At 36.7% G+C, this 16,505-nt stretch overlaps 1 long non-coding RNA gene across 1 annotated transcript in view; it reads right to left on the reverse strand.

The window, feature by feature from the left end:
* Nucleotides 1–16,505, reverse strand: part of LOC148945712 (uncharacterized) — a 263,265-nt gene that overhangs the window by 45,608 nt on the left and 201,152 nt on the right. The window lies entirely within an intron of this gene.

Here is a 16,505-nt window from a genome sequence, read left to right on the forward strand (position 1 = left end):
CACCATTTCCTTAAGCACATCCAATCAATATTTTGAGAGGGTCATTTTGTTCGACCTAGTTAAAAAGTCGGAAAATTATGTCTTTTTGAGGATGGCACTCCCCCCCCCACAGCCCTCAGGGCAAGGGTTGTAAGTTATGCCCTGGGGACATATAAGTTTTTTTCTACAGAAAGCATTGTCGTAGAAACTTCAAAAAGGAATCATTCGATTGAAAATTGAAAGGGCTAGGGCCCCTTTTAATAGTCAAAAGGGATTGGAGGGCAAGTAACCCCCCTCTCGCGCCCACCATTTCCCAAACAAATCCAATCAAAATTTTCAGATAGACATTTTGTTTAACGTAGTTGAAAGGTCCGGAAATATTCTCTTTCAGGATGACAACCCCCTCACAGCCTTCAGGGCAAGGGTTGTAAGTTAAGCCCTGGGGCATATAAGGTTTTTATATAAAGCGTTGTCGTAGCAACTTCAAAAAGGGCTCATTCGATTGGAAATTGAAAGGGATAGTGCCCTTTTTAATAGTCGGAAATAATTGGAGGGCAACTAACCCTCCTCTCACGCCCATCATTTCCCCGAACACATCCAATCAAAATTTTGAGATAGCAATTTTCTTCAACGTAGTTAAAAGTTCTGGAATTAGGTCTTTGAGGAAGACAACCCCCCCAGTCCTCGGGGCAAGGCTTGTAAGTTATGCCCTGGGGGCATATAAGGCTTTTAGTGAAAGTTTTGTCGTAGAAACTTCAAAAAGACTCATTCGATTGGAAATTGAAAGGGCTAGTGCCTTTTTCAATAGTCGAAAGTAATTGGAGAGCAACTAACACCCCTCTCACGCCCACCATTTTCCCAAACACATTCAATCAAAGTTAGAGATAGCCATTTTGTTTAACGTAGTTAAACAAAAAACACATTGTGCCCACATCGTTCTTTACTTAGGCAGCGCTAGCGCGCTGCCTATGATCTTTTTTGAAGAAACTTGAAAACAGGCTCATTCCATTTGAAATTCAAAGGGCTAGTACCCTTTTTAATAGTCGAAAGTGATTTGAGGGAAACTAAACCCCCTCTCACGCCCAACTTTTCCCCAGACACTCCCCCACAACGGTCAGTGCAAGGATTATAAGTAATGCCCTGGGGGCATATGAAGTTTTTATTGAAATCTTTGTCGTAGAAACTTGAAAAAGGGCTCATTCGCTTTGAAATTTAAAGGGCTAGTACCCTTTTTAATAGTCGAAAGTGATTTGAGGGTAACTATCCCCCCCCCCTCTCACGCCCACCTTTTCCCCAAACACATCCAATCAAAATTTTTAGATAACCATTTTATTCAACGTAGTTGAAAGTTTTGGAAAATAGGTCTTTAAGGATGACAACCCCTCCCAATACAGCCCTTAGGGCAAGAGTCGTAAGTTATGCCCTGGGGGCATATTAAGTTTTTATTGAAAGTGTTGTCGTAGAAACTTCAAAAGGGCTCATTTAATTGGAAATTGAAAGGGCTAGTGCCTTTCATAAAAAGTTGAAAGTGATTGGATAGCGACTAATGCCCCTCTCACGCCCACCATTTTCCCAAACACATCCAATCAAAATTTTCAGATATCCATGTTGTTCAACGAAGTTGAAAGTTCTGGAAATTTGGTCTTTTAGGATGATAGCCCCCTCAGAGTCCTCAGTGCAAGGTTTGTAAGTTATGCCTTGGGGGCATTAAAGTTTACATCGAAAGTTTTTATAGAAATTTCAAAAAGGGCTCATTTGATTGGAAATTGAAATTGCTCTTTTTAATAGTCGAAAGTGATTGGAGAGTAATTAACCCCCCTCTTACGCCCACCATTTCCCCAAAAAAAGTTTAGAGATAGCCATTTTGTTCCACATAGTTGAAAATTCTGGAAATTCTGTATTTAAGGATGACAAACCCTTGAGAGCCCCAAGGGCAAAGCCTGTAGTTTATGCCCTGGGAGCATATAAGATTTTATAGATAAAGTTGTCGTAAAACTTCAAAAGGGGCTCATTCAATTCGAAATTGAGAGGGCTAGTGCCCTTTGTAACAGTCGAAAGTGATTGGAGCGTAACTAACGTTTTCAACACATAGTTGAAAATTATGGAAATTATGTATTTAAGGATGACAAACCCCTGAGAGCCCCAAGGGCAAAGCCTGTAGTTTATGCCCTGGGAGCATATAAGATTTTATAGATAGAGTTGTCGTAAAACTTCAAAAGGGGCTCATTGAATTCGAAATTGAGAGGGCTAGTGCCTTTTGTAATAGTCAAAAGTGATTGGAGCGTAACTAACCTCCCTGTCACGCCCACCATTACTCCAAACACATCCAATCAAAATTTTCAGATAGTCATTTTGTTCAACGTAGTAGAAAGTTCTGGAAAATAGGTCTTTGAGAATGACCTTAGCGTAAGGGTTGTAATTTATGCCCTGGGGGTATATAAGGTGTTTATAGAAAACGTTGTCGTTCCCAAAAGTGCTCATTCCATTGGCAATCCAAAGGTCTAGTGCCCCTTTTAGTAGTCGAAAGTGATTGGAAGGCTTGACATTTTTATAGTAAAGATCGATGTGGGTATAATGTATTATTTTTTGTTGTTGCTGTTTGTTTAGAACCGCGCACTTCGTATCGAAGGAAATGTCGTGGGAACTTCGAAAAGGGCTCATTCGATTGAAAATAGAAAGGGCTGATGCCCTTCTTAATAGTCGAAAGTGATTGGAGGGCAACAAGTCCCCCTTCCACTCCCACCCTCCCATTATGTTTAAAAACTAAATGTTGCCTTAAGATAAATCAATATTCACTGTGATAATCAACAAAAAACATCAACAAAAAACGTAACCATCAACAAAAAACATCCACGGATTTTTTCGTCACCGAGTCTCGAGAATAGTTCCTGAGGGAAAACGAAGAAAAGTCCCGAAAAAACAACTATGCCTAATTGGAGGGAAAGGAATTAATACTATTCGTGTAATGAAGGCGGTGTGAGACTTGAGATAATTAACACTTTATATAATAGCCTATTTATTAACTTATATTAATTTATTAATAACAATATAAACCTCTTACCAATGTTTTTCCTTCAAAAAGTTTGGGAACTGTTCGTTCAACACACGTACTTTTCATTTTTGACTCCAATTTAACAAGAAAGTGGAACGACAAAAATTATTTAAAATACATAGTCTTTACATTGAGTAGCCTTACTTTAAATCCCTTGTATCATTTTTATTATGTTTGTTTTAATATATTTATTTTTTTTAACTTGTTTTCAAAATGGAATAAAGAGATAAATATTATTTTTTCCCAAGAACCTACGAATGTAGGTGAAAACAAGAATCACAAAACAAATTCAGCTTTAAATAGCATGGACGTCAAATTGATCTAAGTTATCAATGCATCAATAAAAAGAGTCGGTAAGTCGATGAAAATAAGTGAAAAAGATCAAGTTATTCAAGTCCCAATCCGTTTTGTGCCCATCACTTTCACGTATATTCATAGATTCTCGAGAAAAAATTACTTTCTATTTTTTAGTCCTTTTTATTCAAAAAGGACTTCAAGTTATTCAAGTCCCAATCCGTTTTGTGCCCATCACTTTCACTTATATTCATAGATTCTCGAGAAAAAATTACTTTCTATTTTTTAGTCCTTTTTATTCAAAAAGGACTTCAATTTATTCATGTCCTAGTCCATTTTCTGTCCATCACTTTCACTTATATTCATAGATTATCGAGAAAAAATTACTTTCTATTTTTTAGTCCTTTTTGTTCAAAAAGGGCTTCAAGTTATTTAAGTCCCAATCCGTTTTGTGCCCATCATTTTCACTTATATTCATAGATTCTCGAAAAACAATAACTTTCTATTTTTAGCCCTTTTTATTCCAAAAGGACTTCAAGTTATTTAAGTCCCAATACGCTTTGTGCCGATCACTTTAATTTATATTCATAGATTCTCGAGAAAAAATTACTTTCTATTTTTTAGTCCTTTTAAATCAAAAAAGGCTTCAAGTTATTCAAGTCCCAATTCCCCATTTCCCCAAACATTATTCACGCCCACCATTTCCCCAAACACATCCAATCAAAGTTAGAGATAGCCATTTTGTTTAACGTAGTTAAACAAAAAACACATTGTGCCCACATCGTTCTTTACTTAGGCAGCGCTAGCGCGCTGCCTATGATCTTTGTCGTAGAAACTTGAAAACGGGCTGATTCGATTTGAAATTCAAAGGGCTAGTACCCTTTTTAATAGTCGAAAATGATTTGAGGGAAACTAAACCCCCTCTCACGCCCAACTTTTCCCCAGACACTCCCCCACAACGGTCAGTGCAAGGATTATAAGTAATGCCCTGGGGGCATATAAAGTTTTTATTGAAATCTTTGTCGTAGAAACTTGAAAAAGGGCTCATTCGATTTGAAATTTAAAGGGCTAGTACCCTTTTTAATAATCGAAAGTGATTTCAGGGAACTACCCCCCCCCCCCCCCCTCTCACGCCCACCTTTTCCCCAAACACATCCAATCAAATTTTTAGATTACCATTTTATTCAACGTAGTTGAAAGTTTTGGAAATTAGGTCTTTAAGGATGACAACCCCTCCCAATACAGCCCTTAAGGCAAGGGTCGTAAGTTATGCCCTGGGGGCATATTAAGTTTTTATTGAAAGTATTGTCGTAGAAACTTCAAAAGGGCTCATTCAATTGGAAATTTAAAGGGCTAGTGCCTTTTATAAAAAGTTGAAAGTGATTGGATAGCGACTAACGCCCCTCTCACGCCCACCATTTTCCCAAACACATCCAATCAAAATTTTGAGATATCCATGTTGTTCAACGAAGTTGAAAGTTCTGGAAATTAGGTCTTTTAGGATGATAACCCCCTCAGAGCCCTCAGTGCAAGGTTTGTAAGCTATGCCCTGGGGGCATTCAAGTTTATATCAAAAGTTGTTATAGAAATTTCAAAAAGGGCTCATTTGATTGGAAATTCAAATTGCCCTTTTAAATAGTCGAGAATGAGTGGAGAGTAATTAACCCCCCTTTTACACCCACCATCTTCCCAAAAACGTTCAATCAAAGTTTAGAGATAGCCAGTTTGTTCCACATAGTTGAAAATTCTGGAAATTATGTATTTAAGGATGACAAACCCTTGAGAGCCCCAAGGGCAAAGGCTGTAGTTTATGCCCTGGGGGTATATGAGATTTTATAGATAAAGCTGTCGTAAAACTTCAAAAGGGGCTCATTCAATTTGAAATTGAGAGGGCTAGTGCCCTTTGTAACAGTCGAAAGTGATTGGAGCGTAACTAACCTCCCTGTCATGCACACAATTCCTCCAAACACATCCAATCAAAATTTTCAGATAGTCATTTTGTTCAACGTAGTAGAAAGTTCTGGAAATTAGGTCTTTGAGAATGACCATAGTGTAAGGGTTTTAATTTATGCCCTGGGGGCATATAAGTACTTTTCATTTTGGACTCTGGAACGACAGAAGCTGGAACGACAAAAATTATTTAAAATACATAGTCTTTACATTGAGTAGCCTTACTTTAAATCCCTTGTATCATTTTTATTATGTTTGTTTTAATATATTTATTTTTTTTAACTTGTTTTCAAAATGGAATAAAGAGGTAAATATTATTTTTTCCCAAGAACCTACGAATGTAGGTGAAAACAAGAATCACAAAACAAATTCAGCTTTAAATAGCATGGACGTCAAATTGATCTAATTTATCAATGCATCAATAAAAAGAGTCGGTAAGTCAATGAAAATAAGTGAAAAAGATCAAGTTATTCAAGTCCAAATCCGTTTTGTGCCCATCACTTTCACGTATATTCATAGATTCTCGAGAAAAAATTACTTTCTATTTTTTAGTCCTTTTTATTCAAAAAGGACTTCAAGTTATTCAAGTCCCAATCCGTTTTGTGCCCATCACTTTCACTTATATTCATAGATTCTCGAGAAAAAATTACTTTCTATTTTTTAGTCCTTTTTATTCTAAAAGGACTTCAATTTATTCAAGTCCTAGTCCATTTTGTGTCCATCACTTTCACTTATATTCATAGATTCTCGAGAAAAAATTGCTTTCTATTTTTTAGTCCTTTTTATTCAAAAAGGACTTCAAGTTATTCAAGTCCCAATCCGTTTTGTGCCCATCACTTTCACTTATATTCATAGATTCTCGAAAAACAATAACTTTCTATTTTTAGCCCTTTTTATTCCAAAAGGACTTCAAGTTATTTAAGTCCCAATACGCTTTGTGCCCATCACTTTCATTTATATTCATAGATTCTCGAGAAAAAATTACTTTCTATTTTTTAGTCCTTTTAAATCAAAAAAGGCTTCAAGTTAATCAAGTCCCAATCCGTTTTGTGCCCATCATTTTTACTTATTAATAAAAAAAAAACTTTTTCTACAAAATAAGTTTTTCAAAGAAAATTAAAGAGCTCCATTAAACAAAAAAAGAGCAAAAATAAAATCAAATAATCTACCAGGCGTGAAACTACCACAAATCAGCATCTCTAAATAAATTAAACCCAAAACGAACAGAAATTACAATAAATAACCGAGTCAAACTCAAAACGAGCAGAAATTAACATAAGTTGGGCGAAAAACCCCTACGCCTTCCAAGGCCTGAACAAAATTTGCACTTTACTGAAAAAGTATAAATGTTTTTACTTTTATAACTTTAATAAATAAATAATATTAACATTTTGATTACTAAATATCAGTATATGTATATAAAACTGGCAATGCCCATTCATTTGTATTTTTTCAGTAAAGCACAAATTTTTTTCTGGCCTTGAGAAGGCATAGGTGTTTTGCGCCCAACTTATGTTGATTTCTGCTCGTTTTGAGTTTGACACGGTTATTTATTGTAATATCTGTTCGTTTTGGGTTTCCGTTTTGTGCCCATCACTTTCACTTATATTCATAGATTCTCGAGAAAAAATTACTTTCTATTTTTTAGTCCTTTTTATTCAAAGAGGACTTCAATTCATTCAAATCCTAGTCCATTTTGTGTCCATCACTTTCACTTATATTCATAGATTCTCAAGAAAAAATTACTTTCAATTTTTTAATCCTTTTTATTCAAAAAGGACTTCAAGTTATTCAAGTCCCAATCCGTTTTGTGCCCATCACTTTCACTTACATTCATAGATTGTCGAAAAACAATTACTTACTATTTTTAGCCCTTTTTATTCCAAAAGGACTTCAAGTTATTCAAGTCCCAATCCGCTTTGTGCCCATCACTTTCATTTATATTCATAGATTCTCGAGAAAAAATTACTTTCTATTTTTTAGTCCTTTTAATTCGAAAAAGGCTTCAAGTTATACAAGTCCCAATCCGTTTTGTGCCCATCATTTTCACTTATTAATTAAAAAAAAACTTTTCCTACAAAATAAGTTTTTCAAAGAAAATTAAAGAACTCTATTAAACAGAAAAAGTGCAAAAATAAAATCAAATAATCTACCAAGCGTGAAACTACCACAAATCAGCATCGCTAAATAAATGAAACCCAAAACGAACAGAAATTACAATAAATAACCAAGTCAAACCCAAAACGAGCAGATATTAACATAAGTTGGGCACAAAACGCTATGCCTTCCAAGGCCAGAACAAAATTTGCACTTTACTGAAAAAAATATAAATGTTTTTACTTTTATAACTTTAATAAATCAAATACTATTAACATTTTGATTACTAAATATCAGTATATGTATATTAAACTGGCAATGAACATTCATTTGTATTTTTTCAGTAAAGCACAAATTTTGTTCTGGCCTTGGGAAGGCATGGGTTCCTAAGTAAAGAACGATGTGGGAACAATGTGTTTTTTCTCCACCCAGGCACTTCGTATCGAAGGAGTTGTCGTAGAAACTTCGAAACGGGCTCATTCGATTAGAAATGGCTAATGCCCCTTTTAATAGTCGAAAGTGATTGGAGGGAAACTAGCCCCCCCCCCCCACGCACATCCCGTCAATATTTTGAGATAGCCATTTTGTTCAGCGTAGTTGATTTCCAGATAGAAAATATATTTTTGAGGAGGACACTCCCCCACAGCCCTCAGGGCAAGGGTTTTAAGCTATGCCCTGGGGGCATATAAGGTTTTTATAGAGAGCGTTGTCGTAGAAATTTCAATACAGGCTCATTCTATTGGGAATTCAAAGGGCTAGTACCCTATTTAATAGTCGAAAGTTATTAGAGGGCAACTAGCCCCCCCCCCCCGCCCCAGATTCCCCCCACTACATCCAATCAATATTTTGAGACATCCATTTTGTACATCGTAGTTGATTTCCAGATAGAAAATATATTTTTTAAGGAGGACACTCCCCCACAACCCTTAGGGCAAGGGTTTTAAGTTATGCCCTGGGGGCAAAAAAGGTTTTATAGAAGGCGTTGTATTAGAAACCTCAAAACAGGCTCATTTGATTGGAAATTCAAAGGGCTAGTACCATTTTTAATAGTCGAAAGTGATCGGAGGGCAACTAGCCCCCCTCCCACGCCCATCATTCTCCCAAACCCATCCAATCAAAATTTTGAGATAGCCATTTTGTTCAGCGTAGTTGTTTTACAGATATAAAATATATTTTTGAGGAGGAAACTCCCTCACAACCCTCAGGGCAAGAGTTTTAATTTGAGGCCTGGGGGCATATAAGGTTTTTATAGAAGTCGTTGTCGTAAAAACTTCAAAACAGGCTCATTCGATTGGAAATTCAAAGGGCTAGTACCCTTTTTAATATTCAAAAGTGATTGGAGGGCAACTAGCCCCCCCCCGCCCGTCATTCCCCCAAACACATCCAATCAAAATTTTGAGATAGCCATTTTGTTCAACGTAGTTTTAAGCTCTAGAAATTAGGTCTTTGAGGATGGCAACCTCCTCACAGCCCTCAGGACAAGGGTTGTAAGTTATGCCCTGAGGGCATATAGTTTTTATAGAACGCGTTGTAGTAGAAACTTCAAAAAGGGCTCATTTGATTAGAAATTGAAATGCCTTTTTTAATAGTCGAAAGTAATTGGAAGGCAACTAACACCCCTTCCACGCCCACCATTTCCCCAAACACATCCAATAAAAATTTTGATATATTCATTTTGTTCCAAGCAGTTAAAGTTCAGGAAATTATACCTTTGAGCAGGATAATCCCCCCCCCCCCCTCACAGTCTTTAGAGCAAGGGTTATAAGTTATGCCCTGGGGGCATATAAGTTTTCATTGAAATCTTTGTCGTAGAAACTTGAAAAAGGGTTTCTTCGATGGAAATTCAAAGCTGTAGTGCCCTTTTTAATAGTCAAAAGTGATTTGAGGGAAACTAGCCCCCCTCTCTCGCCTACCTTTTCCCCAAACACATCCAATCAAAATTTTTAGATAGCTATTTTATTCAGTGTTTTGGATTTCCAGATAGAAATTATATTTTTGAGGAGGACACTCCCCCACAGCCCTCAGGGCAAGGGTTGTAAGTTATGCCCTGGGGGCATAGAAGGCTTTTACTGAACGCGTCGTCGTAGAAAATTCAAAAATGACTCATTCGATCGGAAATTGAAATGGATAGTGCCCTTTTTAATAGTCGAAAGGGACTGGAAGGCAACAAACACCCCTTCCACGCCCGCCATTTCCCCAAACATATCCGATCAAAATTTCTTGATAGCCATTTTGTTCCACGAAGTTTAAAGTTCAGGAAATTATACCCTTGAGCAGGACACTCTCCCAATAGTCTTCAGAGTAAGGGTTATAAGTTATGCCATGGGGGCATATAAGGTTTTTATTGAAATGGGCAACTATCCCCCCTCTCATGCCCACCATTTCCCGAAACACATCCAATCAAAATTTTGAGATATCCATTTTGTTCAACGTAGTCAAAAGTTCTGGAAATTAGGTCTTTTAGGATAAAAACTCCATCAGAGCCTTGAGTGCAAGGGTTGTAATTTGTGCCCTGGGGGTATATAAGGATTATATAGAAAGTTGTTGCAGAAATTTTAAAAGGGGCTCATTTGATTCGAAATTGAAATTGCCCTTTTTAATGGTCGAAAGTGAGTGAAGAGTGATTAACCCCCCTCTCACGCCCTCCATTTCCCAAACACATACAATCAAAATTTTGAGATATACATTTTGTTCAAAGTAGTTGAAAGTTCTGGAAATTATGTCTTTTAGGATAAAAACCCCATCAGAGCTTTGAGTGCAAGGGTTGTAATTTGTGCCCTGGGGGCACATAAGGTTTATATAGAAAGTTTTTGTGGAAATTTTAAAAGGGGCTCATTTGATTCGAAATTGAAATTGCCCTTTTTAATGGTCGAAAGTGAGTAAAGAGTGATTAACACCACCTCTCACGCCCTCCATTTTCCAAACACATTCAATCAAAGCTTAGAGATAGCCATTTTGTTCAAAGTAGTTGAAAGTTCTGGAAATAATGTATTTAAGGATGACAAACCCCCGAGAGTCCCCAGGGCAAAGGTTGTAAGTTATGCCCAGGGGGCGTATAAGGTTTTTAATGATAGAGTTGTCGTAAAAACTTCAAAACCTCAATTTCCCATTGAAAACATTCAATTGGAAATTGAGAGGGATAGTGCCCTTTTTAATAGTTGAAAGTGATTGGACGGTAACTAACCCCTCTCTCACGCCCACCATTCCCCCAAACACATCCAATCAAAATTTTCAGATAGCCATTTTGTTCAGCGTAGTAGAACAGGAAATTTGGTCTCTGAGGACCCTCCCCCACCCAGTCCTCAGGGCGAGGGTTGTAAGTTATCCCCTTGGGGTATATAAGGTTTTTATTGAAAGCGTTGTCGTTGAAACTTCAAAAGGGCTCATTTGATTGGAAATTGAAAGAGCTAGTGCCCTTTTTAATAGTTGAAAGTGATTGGAGAAAGACTAACGCCCTTCTCACGCCTACTATTTTTTTTAGACACATCCAATCAAAATTTTGAGATAGCCATTTTGTGTAACGTAGTTGAAAGTTCTGGAAATTAGGTCTTAGAGGATGACAAAAACCCTCACAGCCCTTAGGGCAAGAGTTGTAATTTATGCCATGGGGCCATATAAGGTGTTTATAGGAAGTGTTGTCGTAGAAACTCGAAAAACGCTCATTCGATTAGAATTCGAAAGTCCTAGTGCCCTTTTTAATAGTCGAAAGTAATTGGAAGGCTTAACATTTTTATAGTAAAGATCGATGTGGATATAATGTATTATTTTTTTGTTGTTGTTGTTGTTTAGACCAGGGCACTTTGTATCAAAGGAGTTGTCGTAGGAACTTCAAAAAGGGCTCATTTGATTGAAAATAGAAAGGGCTGATGCCCTTTTTAATAGTCGAAAGTGATTGGAGGGAAACTAATCCCCCTCCCACCCCCACCCTCCCATTTGACATTATGTTTAAAAACTAAATGTTGCCATAAGATTAAATCTAAATGCACTGTGTCAATGGTAATTCCCAATAAGCCATCTCAGCAGTGTCCCAAGAACGACTGAGGGTATTATATTCAAACTTTTGGGGCTGCTTCTGCTCTTAAAATTTAACCAAATCAAAATAGCGTAAGTGTATCCAAGCTATCAAAGAAGGTAAACAGATTTTTTTGCGAATGGTATCAAGTTATCCATTTCAGTTCAACTAGAGGAGGTATGAAACTAAATTAAACACTACTATTTGTGTCCAGATTTTTAAGAGGGTGTATGTTATTAAAAATTGCTGAAAATTTTTCTCCAGCCTACAAATAGCAGGCCAAACTGTAAATTCTTATAAAAACGAAAAGATTTAAAGTATTATTTTCTTTTTCTCTGAAAAGACTATGTCAATATAAAACGAAAAATTAATTAAAAAAATGTTTTCCAAAAAATAAGTTTTTTAAAGAAAAGTAAAGAACCCCATTAAATAAAAAATGAGCAAAAATGAAATCAAATAATCTACCAAGCGTGAAACTACCACAAATCAGCATCGATAAATAAATGAAACCCAAAACGAGCAGTAATTACAATGAATAACCGTTTCAAACTCAAAACGAGCAGAAATTAACATAAGTTGGGCTCAAAACCCCTATGCCTTCCCAAGGCCAGAATATAATTTGCAGTTTACTAAAAAAATACAAATGAATGTGCATTGTCAGTTTAATATACATATACTGATATTTAGTAATCAAAATCTTAATATTATTTGATTTATTAAGGTTATAAAAGAAAAACATTTATATTTTTTTCAGTAAAGTGCAAATTATGTTCTGGCCTTGGGATGGCATAGGGGTTTTGAGCCCAACTTATGTTAATTTCGGCTCGTTTTGAGTTTGACTCGCTTATTTATTGTAATTTCTGCTCATTTTGGGTTTCATTTATTTATCGATGCTGATTTGTGGTAGTCTCACGCTTGGTAGATTATTTGATTTTATTTTTGCTCATTTTTTGTTTAATGGAGTTCTTTACTTTTCTTTGAAAAACTTATTTTTGGGAAAAAGTTTTTTTTAATTAATTTCAGTAAAAACCTTATCTCTATGTGTATCTATGTGTATTATCTCTATGTGTGTCGTCTCTGTGTGTGTGTGTCGCTTCTGCCCTGAAACCCTTGCCTTGAGGGCTGTGGGGGAGTGTCCTCAAAAACATATTTTCTATCTTGAAATTAACTACGCTGAACAAAATCGCTATCTCAAAATTTTGATTGGATGTGTTTGGGTGAATGATTGGCGTAGAGGGGGGGGGGGGTAGTTGCCCTCCAATCATTTTCGATTATCAAAAAGGGCACTAGCCACTCAAATTTCAAATCGAATGAGCCCTTTTGAAGTTTCTACGACAACACTTTCAATAAAACTTTATATGCCCCTAGGGCGTAACTTACAACCCTTGCACTGAGGGCTCTGAGGGGGTTATCATCCTAAAAGACAAGATTTCCAGAACTTTCGACTACGTTGAAGAAAATAGATATCTCAAAATTTTAATTCGATGTGTTTGGGAAAAAGGTGGGCGTGAGAGGGGCGTTAGTCGCTATCTAATCCCTTTCAACTATTAAAAAAGGCACTAGCCCAATCAATTTCCAATTGAATGAGCCTTTTTGAAGTTTCTACGACAACGCTTTCAATAAAAACTTTATATGCCCCCAGGGCAGAACTTACAACCCTTGCCCTGAGGGCTGTGGTGGAGGGGTTGTCATCCTTAAAAACCTAATTTCCAAAACGTTTAACTACGTTGAATAAAATGGCTATCTAAAAATTTTGATTGGATGTGTTTGGGGAAAAGGTGGACGTGAGAAGTGGGTTAGTTGCCCTCAAATCACTTTCGACTATTAAAAAGGATACTAGCCCATTGAATTTCAAATCGAATGAGCCCTTTTTCAGGTTTCTACGACAAAGATTTCAAAAAAAACCTTATATGCCCCCAGGGCATGACTTATAATCCCTGAGGCTTGTGGGGGAGTGTCCTCCTCAAAATATGTTTTCTATTTGGAAATCAACTACCCTGAACAAAATGGCTATCTAAAAATTTTTCTGTGTTTGGAGGAATGATGGGTGTGGGGAGGGGGGGCTAGTTGCCCTCCAATCACTTTCGACTATTAAAAAGGGCACTAGCCCTTTGAATTTCCAGTCGAATGAGCTTTTATTGAAGTTTCTACGACAACGCCTTCTTTAAAAACCTTATATGCCCCCTGGGCATAACTTAAAACCCTTGCCCTGAGGGTTGTGGGGGAGCGTCCTCCTCAAAAACACATTTTCTATGTGGAAATCAAGTACGCTGAACAACATGGCTATCTCAAAATTTTGATGGGCTGTGTTTGGGGGAATGATGGGCGTGGGGGGGGGGCAAATTGCCCTCCAATCAATTTCAACTATTAAAAAGGGCACTAGCTCTTTGAATTTCCAATTGAATGAGCCTGTTTTGAAGTTTCTACGACAACGCCTTCTATAAAAACTTTATATGCCCCCCAGGGCATAACTTAAAACCCTTGCCCTAAGGGTTGTGGGGGAGTGCCCTCCTCAAAAACATATTTTCTATTTGGAAATCAACTACGCTGAACAAAATGAATATCTCAAAATTTTTATTGGATGTGTTTGGGGGAATGATGGGCGTGGGGGGGCTAGTTGCCCTCCAATCACTTTTGACTATTAAAAAGGGTACTAGCCCTTCGAATTTCAAATCGAATGAGCCTGTCTAAAAATTTATACGACAACACCTTCTATAAAAACCGTATATGCCCCCAGGGGATAGCTTAAAACCCTTGCCCTGAGAGTTTTGAGGGAGTGTCCTTCTCAAAACCATATTTCTATCTGGAAATCAACTACGATGAACAAAATGGCTATCTCAAAATTTTTATTGGATGTGTTTAGGGGAATGATGGGCCCTGGAGGGGGCTAGTTGCCCTCCAATCACTTTCGACTATTAAAAAGGGCACTAGCCACTCCCATTTCCAATCGGATGAGCCCTTTTCGAAGTTTCTACGACAACTCCTTCGATACGAAGTACCTGAGTTTGGAGGAAAAAAAAACAAAAACAATAGATTGTGCGCACATCGTTTTTTACTTAGGCAGCGCTAGCGCGCTGCCTATGATATTCATAGATTCTCGAGAAAAAATTACTTTCTATTTTTAGCCCTGTCTGAAAACAGGTTTAACAAAAAAAAAATATATTTTCAACTTTTTAATCTTCACCAAGACAAAATTTGTCTGACCTAAGATTTGAACCTTAAAGTTTACGTTTCCTGTGCTAGTTTCGATGTTATTTTTCTGCTCTCCTATAGTTTAAGCAAAAAGGACTTCAAGTTATTCAAGTCCCAATCCATTTTGTGCCTATCACTTTCACTTATGTTCATAGATTCTCGAGAAAAAATTACTTTGTATTTTTAGCCGTTTGAAAACAAGTTTTAAAAAAAATTAATTATTTTCAACTTTTTTAATCTTCTCCAAGACAAAAATTTGTCTGACCTAAGATTTGAACCTTAAAGTTTACGTTTCCTGTGCTAGTTTCGATATGTTATTTTTCTGCTCTCCTATAGTTTAAGCAAAAAGGACTTCAAGTATAAGTCCCAATCCATTTTGTGCCCATCACTTTCACTTATATTCATAGATTCTCGAGAAAAAATTACTTTGCATTTTTAGCCCTGTTTGAAAACAAGTTTAAAAAAAAATCAATTATTTTCAACTTTTTAATCTTCTCCAAGACAAAAATTTGTCTGATCTAAGATTTGAACCTTAAAGTTTACGTTTCCCTCGCCCTCTCGGACAAAGGATCCAAAATCCAGCACACCAATAGTGAGAGGATAAAATCGATCCATTCCATTATATTTTATCCAATATCGATTTTTATCCGATACTCGGCTTTATCCAATACCGAGATCTTCTGGTAGTTTCTAAACCTCCCAAAGTCCCTTATTGCTCCCTTTTAAAACAATTTTCCTTTACAAACTCTTTCGGTACGCCGTGATGAATTGCGTTTCAAGTTTAGTGTCGGTATTTTGGCAATTCCGCGGCTTCGTGAAATTCCACCCTCTGAGTATCTCCCTTCGCGTCACGGGTTTCCGTGACAAGCACCTGAACCGGTGCCTAAAATTCAGGCGATAACAGCCAGCCATGTGCGTTACGCCAATAGTTTCGTTCTCTCGTTTGTCAAGGTTTTTAAAGTACACTCACTCGTCAATAATTGTACATATTTAATTGTTTTAGTTCATCATTCTTTTTATTCGTTGTTGATTTTAAAAGTATCTTTATTTAATTTGAACTTACTTTTTTTCAGATAGTTGGATATTTAACCACCCTAGGTTTTAATTTGACCCTGTTTGTGATATTTCGAGCTACCAAATAAATTTGTATGACAATGGCTATGGCTGTGATTTTTATAACTTTAGTGCCTTATCTTTTATTATGAAAATGAACTGCCACCGATCGACATGACAATGTAAGGCGTTTGACAATAAAAACGTTTGAATTTGAGTTTGATATAAAAACAATATACTTCAAAACCAAAAACAAATTCTTATGCGAAAGTAAGTTTTGAGCAACTGACAGCTGATCTAGTTTGCATGGATGTAAATACAAATGTTGTGTTTCGAACAGGGCTGAATAAAAAAAATAAAAAATTTAGCGATGTTCCAGACGCCACCAATCGATTCAGAGGGTCAATTGCTATAAATGGTGATTCTAGGTTAAGATATCTTAACAGAGAATCTATTTTGATTTTATACAACCAATGAGTGATAAATTTTGCTTCTTTTTCAGTGAAGTATTTTCGGTGGAGTGAAGTTTTTCAGTGAAGTATCCAGATTAGGAAAGTTGTTTGCGATAGTGTCGTTTTTAATAAAGCAGCCCTACAAGTTCTGCCCCTTATATCTCTGTTTTCGGGCAAACTACGCCTTACCGAAACTATGTAAACTTCGATAAGCAGGAAACAAGGTAAATGGACAGCTATGGTGAAGTATCATCTTATGTATTGTTATCTGTTTAATGGTTGGTTGGTGTACAAATTCCTAAGAAAAAACGGTATTTTAAGGCATTCCTTTGATTTTATTTTAGCTCTTTGGATGCAAGGTTTGAGTAGGGACATATGGACATACGAGTATATAGCAATGGAAAAGACAGTTTCTCGCTCTATT

This window comes from Artemia sp. Qi Xiang Cuo, chromosome 12 (assembly GCF_049724085.1).
Source record: "Artemia sp. Qi Xiang Cuo chromosome 12, ASM4972408v1, whole genome shotgun sequence".
NCBI classification, from domain to species: domain Eukaryota; kingdom Metazoa; phylum Arthropoda; class Branchiopoda; order Anostraca; family Artemiidae; genus Artemia; species Artemia sp. Qi Xiang Cuo.